Below are 13647 nucleotides of genomic sequence, written 5' to 3'. Positions count from 1 at the left end.
AGGGAAGGCAAACAGATTAATATGAACTCAGAAAGAACACAAAAATTACCTAGAAAGTACTCAGAGGCCAGAACTGAACATTAGACCTTACTGTTAACATGCACAGTCACTAGCCACTTTATCATTATGTTCTTCAAAACCTGACTGGCTAAGAATACATTATTAAATTTGTTATATCATAATATTTCTATCGCAAAGTGAACCCAAACTTTTGGATGTCATACACAAACTGCCTTTCAGTTTGTAGCCTGCTACAGACCACTCTCCCAAACACAGGGACCTCACTTGGTTTTCCTGAGAACACTTTAGAATATGAAGGTCTCTCCAAACACTATTATATTGGGTGACTTCAACTACCCAAACACTGATTGGGAAAACTACTCAAGCCCAAACACCCTCACTCAACGGTTCCTAGAATTTCTAAACTCAAATGCTATGGAACAACTGGTCACCACTCCCACAAGAGGGGAAAACATACTGGATCTGGTCATCACCAACATGGGGTCTCTATGTTCCACACCAGAGGTATAGCTCTCATTGGTAAGATCAGACCATAAACAAATCTCACTGGACATCCATATTCCATCCCCACCTCTAGCCAAGGAAACCACAGTGAAGAACTTCTCAAAAGCAAACTTCACACCTCTCAAAACTGAGGAGGAATCCTTCAAAGCCCCCGGGCCAGTGGACAATACGGCCCAAAATGCAGAATCCTTTACTAAAGCATTCTATGGACACCTACAGGAATGCATGGAGCATGCTATCCCAAATAAAACCAAGACTCACTCCTCCAAAGGCAGGAGACCTGTCTGGTGGACCCCAGCCATAAATAAGCTATACAACAGAAGGAGAAAGCTACTATATGACAGAGCCAAATCCCAAAAAGGGAAGGCGTCATTGATCAGTACTAGCAAGAAACTACGATCTCTCATAAAATCTCCTAAGGCCAGCTTTGAAAGAAAAATTGCACAAGACACTAAAGATAATCACAAGGCCTTCTTTAGTTATGTCAGAAACCTGGGAGGCAACTCCCAGATATGCTCTGAGTTAGTGCAAAATGACAAAAAATTAACTGAACCCACAGACGTTGCCAACATCCTGGCAGAAAGGTTCAGTGCAAACTTCTCCTCCCCTTCCCCCACAAAAGAGCAAATGTCTATCCCAACAGAGTGTAGCCTTCCTGAGATCACAAGATGCACAGGTGAGAGCTGCCCTCTCCAAAGCTAAAAACACAGCATCAATGGGACCAGACGGTGTCCCTGGCTGCAAATTACACGAGCTCCAAGAAGACCTAAACCCTCATATAAAGTCACTGTTCAATCTCAGCCTTACTACAGAATATGTTCCCAAGGAATGGCGTACAGCAACAGTGGTCCCACTCCACAAAGGTGGTGCCACAACAGACCCCAGAAACTATCGCCCTATAAGCCTGACTAGCCTGGTCTGCAAAGCTATGGAACGTATCATGGAAATCATAAACAAAGATATTGGGAACCTTCAGACACTGGATCCTACCCAATTCGGCTTCGTTAAGGGCAGATCTTGCCTCTTGAACCTGGTCGACTTCTTTGAAATAGTTACCAAAGCCATAGATGAAGGGAAGGTAGTCCACACAGCCTACCTGGACCTAGCAAAAGCCTTTGATACAATACCCCACTCAGGCATCATAAATAAGCTCACCATCTTAAATATCATCCCTATGTCACAAGATGGGTTGCAAACTGGCTCAGGGATAGAACCCACATGGTCAGAATAGCAGGTGCCATGTCAGACTCTAAACCAGTTACAAGTGGTGTCCCACAAGGCTCAGTCCTGGGACCTCTCTTGTTCGGTATATATTTCTCCGAGGTACAGGCTAACACGGGTGGACTATGGCTGACCAAGTTCGCAGATGACTGCAAACTGGGTGCTATAATAGACTCTCCGACTGACACAAGCATCCTCCAAAAGGGTCTCACAGAGACAGATAACTGGTGCCAGAGCCATGGCCTAAAGCTAAATGCCAAAAAGTGCATAGTCATCCCGTTTGGAAAAAACAAAGTCCCCACAAATTACCACATAGGTGGTAATCCATTAAGTACGGAAGAAGTAATTAGGGACTTGGGGACTCAAGTAGATAGCAATCTCTCCTTTGACAAGCACGTTGCCAAAGTGGTTAGAAAGACCTTCTATATAGCCCACCTTATCATGAAAGGGTTCACATCTAGATCAGGAGAGGTCATTGTGCCCCTCTACTCATCACTTATCAGGCCCATAATTGAGTACAATGCCCCATTTGGGATGTAACTTACCCGACACCTTCAGCAACTGGAAAGACCCCAAAAGTATCTCACCAAGAGGATCAAGGGGCTCAAACAGATGCCCTATGCAGTTCGGCTAAAGAAACTCCAGCTCCACTCAGTTGCACACCGCCTACTCAGAGGCGATCTGTGTCTGACGTATAAAGCCATGTCCAACCCAGAATTAATGGACATGCTTCACCTCAGGAAATCTAAATCCCTTAGAGCTACACGCTCCAGAGACCTGAACCTCAGCACAGAAATAAATAGGACATGCTGGAGGGACAGATTCATATCCCAGAGGCTCCCCTCACTCTGGAACAAAATCCCAATCCATGTCAGGCAGAGCCCCTCACTGACCCTCTTCAAGAGAAATCTTGACGAATGGATGGGAGATCGTAAGTTTACCCCTGGGATCTCTTCTGTGTCGCTGCTTGACAGAGGTACAGTAAACAAACCTTAAAAGGGCTACCTTCTGTGACCTACTATACAGAGGAACAGTCAACTAATCTAAAAGGGTGGCGAAAGCCAAACATACTCTGGCTAGGCTTATAAATGCCCTAGGGCAGATAGCCCAGTATCAACCTATGAACCTACAGCTACTATCACCGTTACCTTTACACAAAACACAGAACCTGTTTTTACAATTCCGCAGATCATATATGCAAGCATATACTTGAATTAGAATAACCATGCACATTCAGCCCTGAATTATGAAACAATAAACATTGTCTATTTACAATGTTCCCATTTACCAAATTATATTTATTTTATTTGCATTTTCAATTTATTGACCTGCATAGATAGCACTGATGTCTTTTGAAGTTCCCTGTTTAAAATCCGCCTCTGGGCGGTTTTTTCTGGCTATACTACTCAGACAAGCTCCTCGTGGTCCTGCAGAGTGGTCCTAGCTACAGAGAACTCAGAAAAGCGACTACTTTCTGGATTTAAGTATCTTTGCTGTTTTTTTACTTGAAATAGCTTCTCTAGCTTACCCTAAACAAGCTTAAACTGTTTTTTTAGCTGTTTGCTGCATTATTTTAAAACCTGCACTTAAAGTTACTTTTTAGTCGAATTTGATCGAAAGTTTGTTTGTTTGTTTAATTTAACTGTTGAGGCTGCCCACTAAAGTGTGCTAGCCTGTGTAACTGATTTATCACTGTTTCTGCATTTTTGTTTCTGCATTTTCTGTGTGTTTCTATCTAAAAACAAAAAAAACAAAAAAATAATCCTTGTTTTCCCGCCTCTCCTTGACTAGTTTAGACCAGTTTAAAGGCATTGCTGTATTCTGGGCTGTGGTGTAGTTCCTGTGTTGTCCATTACCTTACTTGGATAGAAGGAAGTTTCTTTGCTCACCAGTGGGAGTGGGGAGCCTTGAGCAGCCTACCTGTCCCTGTAGGAAGTGACCTCAGCATAAGAGCTGTAGTAATTGGTTGTTTTGGACCATTTCTAGCTCTTTTGAAGTTCCCTGTTTAAAATCCGCATTTGCACGGTTTTGCGCGGTTGTGTGCATAGCGCAGCACCGGTTAAACTACTTCTGGCTCCGCCAAGTCTGCTCTTCAAATTTTCCCTTAAGGAAGCTCTACTCTTAGTATAATCAGACTACTCGCTATATTATAAGCCTAGCACTTGTTCTCAAAACCTCTCTACTAAGTAAGCACTCTTGTACTAAGTAAGCACTACATCCACCTACCACCCCTGTGAATATCCACTTCCCTTAAAGGCACAGCACTCCCTTATACTGTTCTAGCATGTCGAGTGGTAGATTACTGGTGTCCTCTCCAGCTCTTCAGCTGGTTAATCTGGGTATCTTGAGACAATACTACAATTGTCTCATGTACACAGACAACCCTCTCCTCCTCCCAACAAACACAAATACATGTGAGAGATGCAACTATATAGCCAAACTGGAGGCTGAACTCTCTCAACTCAGGGCTGGCAGAACCAGACAGGAGGAGATGGTAACCACACACACAACAAACCCAGTCCCACATAGACCTACCACAACTGCAAACCAAACACATAAAAACATAAAGACATACTCGGAGGCTCTAATAAAAAACTTACCAAAACAACAGAGGCTCCCAAAGCAGACATCCAAAAATCCACCACCTCAAAACAAAACACATGCAACACATACTTCAATAAATCAGTGTGTCAATCAATCACAGCCCTTAAGGCCAAACACCATGCCTGATACACTAGTAATAGGTGACTCCATAGTCAGACACACTGATGTCCCGCTTACCAGGCTGAACAAGGAGAGGGTGACTGTGAGCTGCCTATCGGGAGCTAGGATCTGCCACATAACACACGCACTCAGGTCACTCCAAAGCAAGTACAAATATGACTCCGTCATTGTCCATGCTGGTGTGAATGACCTGAGACGTACCTCCCTGGACTACATGAAAAGAGACATAGAGGAGCTCTCTGATTATGTAGCCCAGGCTGGTATGACCCTGACCCTGAGCAGCATCTTGCCCTCACCAAGAATGATGCCACAATACAAAGACAAGATGATCAGCTTTAATAATTGGCTCAAGTACTGGTGTCATTCTAAGGGGATCCAATGTCTGTCTGCCTGGGATGACATGTTGGACAAGCCAAGCTGCTTCGCAAGGGACGGCTTGCACCTGTCACCACTGGGCTTCCGGATATTGGCTAAGGCTCTTGCCACCCCCATAGTGCCTTTTTTAGGCAAGGCTCAAAAGACAAACCCACCTCCTTAGAAAACAAAAGTGGAAAAAAACTAAGGGTAATGCTGCTCAATGCCAGAAGTCTAAATCTCAAGATGCAGGCATTCGATGCACTCCTCAGTATGGAGAACATCGACGTCTGTGCAGTAACTGAAACCTGGTTCAAGGCTCCTGAGAGCACCTCAGTGCTACCAGGCTATACCTCGTATCATGCTTTTCGGCCCCAAAACCCGGGCCAAACCACAAAGGGAGGGGGAGTGTCCATATTCATCAAGGACACCCACACCTCCAGGTTAGTAGCAACACATGAAGCATCGGAGACCATACAGGTGCAACTAACCATAGGCAAAACTGCTATACAACTGGTAGCATGTTACAGACCACCCTCCCAATCTCAGGAACCCCACTCAGCCTTCCTGAAGACATTGGAGGATACGAATGTATCACAAAATACCATCATACTGGGAGACTTCAACTACCCAAACATAGATTGGATACATTATTCTAGCCCTAACACCCTAGCCCAAAGGTTCCTGGAATTCATAAATTCAAATGCACTGGAACAACTAGTCACCTCTCCCACTAGAGGAGATAATATACTAGACCTGATCATCACAAACATGGGGACAAAATGCTCCACACCGGAGGTATACCCCTCACTAGTGAGATCTGACCACAAACTAATCACCCAGGATATACATATCCTACCTCCACCCCCAGCACAAAAGACCACAGTGAAAAACTTCTCAAAAGCAGACTTCACTCTTCTTAAGACTGAGATGGTATCCTTTAAGCCCACTGGGCCAGTGGATACCACATCCCACAATGCCGAATCCTTCACAAATGCTTTCTATCGACATCTCCAAGAATGCATGGATCATGCAATCCCAAATAAATCCAAGTCCCTCTCCACCAAAGGCAAGCGTCCTGTCTGGTGGACCTCAGCCATTAATAAATTGTATAACAAAAGAAGGAAGCTACTGCACGACAGAGCAAAATCCCATAAAGGGAAGACATCTCTGATCAACACTAGCAGAAAACTACGTTCTCTCATAAAAAAATCCAAGACCAACTTTGAGAGAGAAATCACTAAGGACACTAAAGATAACCACAAAGCCTTCTTCAGCTATGTTAGAAACCTGGGCTGAAACCCTCAGATATGCTCAGAGTTAGTTCACAACAACAAAAAATACACTGAACCCACAGATATTGCCAACATTCTGGCTGACAGGTTCAGTGCAAATTTCTCCCCTCCCTCACCCCCAAAAGAAGAAATACTTATCCCAGCTGAATGTAATCTCCCTGTCATCTCAGATGTCCAAGTGAGAACCGCCCTCAACAAAGCTAAAAACACAGCATCAATGGGACCTGACGGTATCCTGGGTTGCGTGCTACGTGAACTCCAAGAGGAGCTAAACCCGCACATAAAAATGCTATTTAACCTTAGCCTTACTACAGGATATGTACCTGAACACTGGCGTACAGCAACACTGGTCCCACTCCACAAAGGGGGTACCTCTACAGACCCTGGGAACTACCACCCCATAAGCTTAACCAGCCTGGTCTGCAAAGCTATGGAAAGAATCATTATGGAACTCATAAACAGAGACATTGGGGACCTACAGACACTTGACCCCACCCAGTTCGGCTTTGTAAAGGGCAGATCCTGCCTTTTGAACCTGGTTGACTTTTTTGAAACAGTCACTAGAGCCATTGATGAGGGCAAAGCAGTCCATACAGCCTACCTGGACTTGGCTAAGGCCTTCAACACAATACCCCACTCAGGCATCATAGATAAGCTCAACAGCTTAAACGTAAACCCTTATGTCACTAGATGGGTTGCAAACTGGCTAAAGGACAGAACCCATAAAGTTAAAATCGCTGGAGCAATGTCAGACTCAACCCCAGTCACAAGTGGTGTCCCACAGGGATCTGTCCTGGGACCCCTCTTGTTCGGCATTTATTTCTCAGATGTTAAAGCAAACATGGGAGGGTTGTGGTTGAAGTTCGCAGATGACTGCAAACTAGGCGCCATAGTCGATACACCAGCGGACACACACATCCTACAAAAAGGCCTCACAGAAACGGACAACTGGTGCCGGAGTCATGGCCTTAAACTAAATGCCAAAAAATGTAGAGTCATCCCCTTTGGGAAAAACAAAGTACCCACAAATTATCACATAGACAGCAACCCACTGAGTACGGAAAAAGTAATCAGAGACCTAGGGACCCAAGTCGACAGCGACCTCTCATTTGACACCCACGTTGCCAAAGTGGTTAGAAAAACATTCTACCTTGCACACCTTATCATGAAGGGATTCACATCCAGATCCAAGGATGTCATTGTACCCCTATACTCCTCCCTCATCAGACCCATGATTGAGTACAATGCCCCATTTGGTATGTACCTCACCCGGCATTTGCAACAGCTGGAGAGACCACAAAAGTACCTCACCAAGAGGATCAAGGGTCTCCAACATATGTCTTATTCTGCCAGACTAAAGAAACTCCAGCTCTATTCAGTAGCATACCGCCTGCTCAGAGGTGATCTCTGCCTGACGTACAAGGCCATGTCCAATCAGGAACTGATGGACATGCTCCACCTCAAAAAATCCAAATCCATCAGGACCATGAGAGCTAAAGACTTAAACCTCGGCACAAGTATGAATAGGACATGCTGGAGGGATAGATTCATAACTCAAAGGCTTCCCATGCTCTGGAACAAGATCCCAGTTCATGTTAGGCAGAGCCCCTCACTGACTCTCTTCAAGAGAAATCTTAATGAGTGGATGGGAGATCGTATGTTTACCCCAGGGGTCACATCTGTGTCACTACTAGACAGGGGCACAGTAAACTAATTCTATTATATAAGGAGACCTTCATTGTGTCACTACTAGACAGAGGCACAGTATTCTAAATCTATTCTGTGCATTTTTGTACCATTTCATGCGGTGGCGAAAGCCACATCACTATGGATAGGCTTACAAATGCCCCAGGGCAGATAGCTTAGTACTAAACTATGAAACTATGATCACAATGGACCATTTTTTTAAAGAAAAATTTTATTAATTTAACATATTTACAATATATAAACCAAAAGGAAGAAATTCAACATCATATATTGTTATACAATCATAGGAATATATAGAGTCATCAAGGTAGTCTTATACAATTAACATATTATGAGTCTTGGTATTTCAATACCAACATTTCAATATTATCCCAACCACCAAAAGTGTTAGTATGATTTATACATCTTATTCTAATCACTTCTTTTTTCAGTTTTAAATAGCATTGCTGTTAAATTTGAAACTTCTTTGAACATAAGAACTTAACTTGATTTCCAATTTTTTGTAATAACTTTTCTAGCAACTGCCAAGACAGCCAAGATATTTTTTGCTCTTTGGCTTTTACAGATCCAAGAAGTGGACCATTCATTAGTATTACTGATCTAGTTACATATACAGGAAGTGAAGCATTCATTAATATTACTGATTTAGTTAAAGAACAATTATCATTCCATAACCCCTTAAAAACATACTTATCTCTTCCCAATATGCATTTAATTTTGCACAATCCAGAAACGTGTATCCAATCAGCTTTTACATCTTTACTACATCTCCAACAAGCTGAAGAAGTCATTTTACTAAACTTAGAGATTTTATAAGGAGTAAAAAACATTCTATGTATATATTTACACACGAAAAACTTTCCAGTATAAACTTGAAGTCTGACTAACTGATTTAAGTAACACAGTTTTATTCTTACCATCTAATGAGTCACTCAATCCAGTACTATATAAAATGTTCAGGAATTTTGCATCAAAATTATTATTATTATTATTATTATTTATAATTAACTTGCATAACTTGGACAAGTTTCCTTTGTAGACCAACTTACCTTTGATAATAACATTCATATAGTCATAAAATGGGGGAATAATGTTCTGTTCATCTTCACTCATATTATCCACAAATTCATTTAATTTCTTACTGATGGATAATACTATTTGGTTAACAGATTCATCCAACTTGTATTCTTTCATTAAATATTCTTGGGACACAGCTTTTCCTTTTTCAAAGCAATCAGACCATATTAATCCACTGCTTTTTAGTAAATTCATTTTAATATTGTTCTGAGTTTCCTTAAATCTAGAGGTGTATGCAATGCGAAAGCATAAAAAATCCATTTTGATATTAATGGAGTTTTAAAAACAAATTTCTTAACTGATTTAAAAATCAGTTTCATTTATGCAGAGTCTAAATATTATAGGATCATAGGAGATTACTAGACTATTGACCCGGAGGTCATTTTCAAGCCTATAAAGTTTTTTTTGCCAAGAATTGAAGGCATCAAATGCAAAATATATATATACACATACACACGCACACACACACACACACACACACATATATATATATATATATAGACATATATACACACACAGAATCTTGGGTAATATAATCATTTTAATAAGTACTAACTTATCTTCAAAAGTAAAAAAAAAATATTCCATTGTTTAGTAAGTAACACGTTTTCAATTAATTTTTTTAAATTATTAATCTTACATCTTGATAGATTTTATTCCTAAATATTTTATTTTCCTTCCCAGTTATATCTAGATATTATCTTTAAACTTACTATCTAGTAACTGATTTAACACTAAAGTTTATTTTATTATTAAATTTCAGCAGCGATACTTCTTGAAACTTTTCAATTTCCTCATCTATTTTTTAACTGAAAATTAATTTTAAATCTCCTATAGTTAGTAAAATATCATCTGCAAAAAGCTGCACTTTAGATTGACAATCTATGTTAATTGAGAATCCATCCATTTTTTTATTTGCTTTTTATATATATAGCTAAGGGTTTGATAACAAATACAAATACTACAGGGGACAAGGGACAGCCTTGCTTTGTGCCTTTGTTTAAAGTGAATTGGTGAGAAATGTAAGATCCAATTTTAAGATATGCTTTGGAGTCTCTATACAGTTTTATTTTTAATATTCCAATACACTGTTCTGGAAATGCAAACGCTTCTAAAGTTTTAAACAAGTAGTCCAAATCTACAGAATCAAAAGCTCTCTCAATATCTAACCTAATTAGGACTAATTTCTTTTGCTAAATCTAAGACAGTTACTACTCTTTTAATATTATCGGAAGTTAATCTACTGACTATAAAGCCTGTTTGATCTTTATTAATTAATCTACTATAGCTCTTAATCTTGTAGTGAAAATGGAAGTAAATATATTTTATACTCTACATTTAATAATGAAATAGGCCTACATGAGGAAACTAATTTATTATCCTTTCCTTGTTTAATTAAAAGTGAGATTAAAGAATTTTTTTTAAGAGGGAGGAATGTTGTCACTCTGCAGTATCCTGAGAACATCACTCAGTAATTCTAAAATATTTAATGGTAGCAGACTATATAATTCCATAAACAATCTAACTCTGGAGCTTTACCATTTTTCCCTTTTTTTAAAGCTTCTTGAACTTCTATCAGGGTAATAGGCTTATTCAACAGAGATATTTATTGTTCATTATGTTTATTAGTAACATTTTACTTTAAATAATTGTCAATTTTGTAATCATCGGGATTATTGTTTTTATCTTAAGATCCTTATGGAATTTTTTAAAAACATTAAGCATTTCCTCTGTGTCTGAAGTTTATTAGTGTGAGGATTTCAGATATCACTGATTTGTGCTCTTTTGCTTAACATTTTACTTCCAATAGCTAATCTACCATTGCATAACTGTACAATTTTATTTTTCTAAGCTACCTTCACTTTATGCATTAAAACTGCTTGATATTTTGTCATTATTTTTAGTAACTTCAGAATTATCTAGTTTCTTTGTTTGTTGTTCAAACCTCGTTTTGAGTATTTCATCTTGTATTTCTAACAACTCTTTATTCCACTCTCATTTTTTTTACTATCCCATTTTCCCATTTTATCTTTAATATACAGTTTTAAGGAGTCCCATAGTATGACTTTACTAACCTGACCATTATCATTCAAAGATAAACAATTTTCAATTTACTCCTTAAGGTAACTCTTACTTTCATTTAACTTCATCATATATACTGGGATTCTATAAATAATCTGAAACTTCCTTATATCCATTACTATATTAATATTTACTGCATTATGATCAGATAAAACACAAGGAACAATTTTAAAGTAATTTACTTTATTAAGTAAATCTATACAGGCATGAATCCTATCAATTTTAGTTTGCATCCCATGCAGGTAAGAATGAGTAAAGAACAATGACTTGTCTGCTATTTTTACTAGTAAATCAACTAAATTATTATTACTAAACTATCTGTTTACTGCCTTAGCTGATGACAGTATTTTATCTTTCTTCTGTTCACCTATATCTTCTATACTAGATATGCAGTTAAAATCCCCTATTAAAATTATGATCTTTGCTGTCTCTAAAATCACTTTTCTGTCCTGTTGCTTAATTTTGATACTACATTTTGTAGCAGCTAGGTTGTATAGTAGCATTATAGTTGTAAGCTATACCTCCTCACCGATTTATTGCATGGTAGACTCCACTGTAAATACTGTAACTGCTTTGCAGTAGCCACCTCTGTAGTGTTATGTAGATTTTCTATGTAAGAAGCAGTTTTTCTGTGAAAAATGTTCATTACTGGTATCATTTATTTCTTGTAGGAACTTTTGGAAGTATAGTTACCACCTTGTGATGGTTCCCTCTGCAATGTAAAGTAGTTTTCCTTATTGTATTAATCTATTGGAGCTTTTCTCCCCTGGCCTCCACTGAAAATGGGCTCTCATCAGCCCAGTGGACTTTCCCAATAAACAAATATAATAAAATGAATTAATTAAACTACCCTTCCAATGGATTTGTAGTAACTTTAAGTGACCTTTAGCCACTCTTGCACCTATTTCAGGGATCCAGTAAAAATTAGCTAGTGTATAGAGTTTGCCATTATTTTCAGTTATTACAAATGTATACATTCCTTTGGGATCATTAATGGAGACAATGATCTTAGGCATTACCGTATATTTTCTCCAAAGTATAGCAGTTCCTCTTTTCTTTTTGTTAAAAGAAGCAGATGATAACATATCATAACCTAAGACATTTAAATATTGTATATCTTGACCTATCAGGTGAGTCTCCTGCAAGAATATATATTCCCTTTTTAATTTTAGATATCTCATTAATGATTTCCTTTTGATGCCATTATTTAATCTATTTACATGAATAGATAATAGATTAAAACTATTTGTACTGTGTATTTAAAAATATTTCTTTTAAAAGATAATATGATACATGTATCCATCATATTAATTTAATTATGCATAACACTCTGATGCATTCCCACAACACTAATTCAACATTCCACATTTTTGAATTCTTCCTCTCTGCACACTAAACTACTAAAACTCATAAATAACAAAGACAAGTCTACAACTATAATTGTATACATTGCTAATAAAACACAACTTACCAAGGGTACCAAAGTTCCTAGTTTGCCTATTGAACAGACAAACTACTATACTATCGTTCTATCTACCAACACCTAAAAATTCATCAAAAAATAGCCAAAAGCTACCATAACTTACAAATAATTAATATAATATTATACATAGGTCAAAATTAATAAGAGACCACTCATTTAGTTATACAGTTTGCTATTTAAAACTATTCCTCCATTAAAGTTTAATAATCCTCTTTTTATTAATCACAAATATTAAATGATCCAACAAATAGTATATTATATACCTATTTATGTAACAGAAGCATAAATTAGCCATTAAATATTCCTAAATCATTCGCTCCTTCAACATTATAATAACTAGATCTCCAAATAAATAAGTATAACAGACTGAGTCTTGAAGAAATAAGAACATCTGTAAACTTGCAAAAGGACAGTGGGCAGAGTAAAAGACCAATAACCAAATGCAAAACTCTGTCAACCTCTGCAGATAAATCCACCAAGTGTGAGAAAAAAAGAACAGTGAAAGACAAATGCTTTATTCAGGATGTAGCACTTGCACTCCTACCAGGAACCTCATCAGAATTTAAAAGGGCTGCATACATCACTTCCTTATATACAGGCCTCCTTAAATGTACAGTGTAATAAATATATAAACAAATGAAGAAAAATAAGAGTAACTGAATAAAACCAAAGTCTGTCCACAAACATATTTAACATCAAATGATGGTCCACTGTTGTTGCTTTACATAGGAGTTAATGTAAATAAAGAAAATAGACTTAAGAAACATGTACCTCTTTCAAAAGACTGTTAGAAAAGCATGCTGTGCCATGTTCCTAAAATAATGTGAACATGTGTGTAACATAAAAAAATAATGAATAATAAGTAATACAAAAATCAAAACATTATATAATTTAAAACATTTTTCTATGTAGTTTGTTAATAAATGTAAACAAATGCAATACTGTTTCTAATAATTTGACATTTTTATTTTTAATGCTGACTGAATTGATGTCATGTCATTTAACCAAGGTGGATCAGCTGCATTTAATCATAACTGACATTTTAATTCCATAAATTCTATAAGGTTACCCCAATCTCCACCTCTGGGGTCCCTGGATATGTTTTCAGTATTTCAAATTTGTGCATACAATGGCCTGTGCAAACTACCTTGTGCCTGTATAAAACACTTTTTGTGTTCT

General features: G+C 38.1%; 1 protein-coding gene across 2 annotated transcripts in view; it reads right to left on the bottom strand.

The window, feature by feature from the left end:
- The window catches only part of SFXN5 (sideroflexin 5), a 3177886-nt gene that overhangs the window by 2525085 nt on the left and 639154 nt on the right, over positions 1-13647 (bottom strand). The gene's annotated exons all lie outside the window — the stretch shown is intronic.

Source organism: Protopterus annectens, chromosome 2.part2 (assembly GCF_019279795.1).
Source record: "Protopterus annectens isolate FY-2018-M chromosome 2.part2, PAN1.0, whole genome shotgun sequence".
Taxonomy (NCBI): Eukaryota; Metazoa; Chordata; order Ceratodontiformes; family Protopteridae; genus Protopterus; species Protopterus annectens.
Note: the sequence above shows the minus strand (reverse complement) of the source record. Positions and strands in the feature narration are given on the sequence as shown.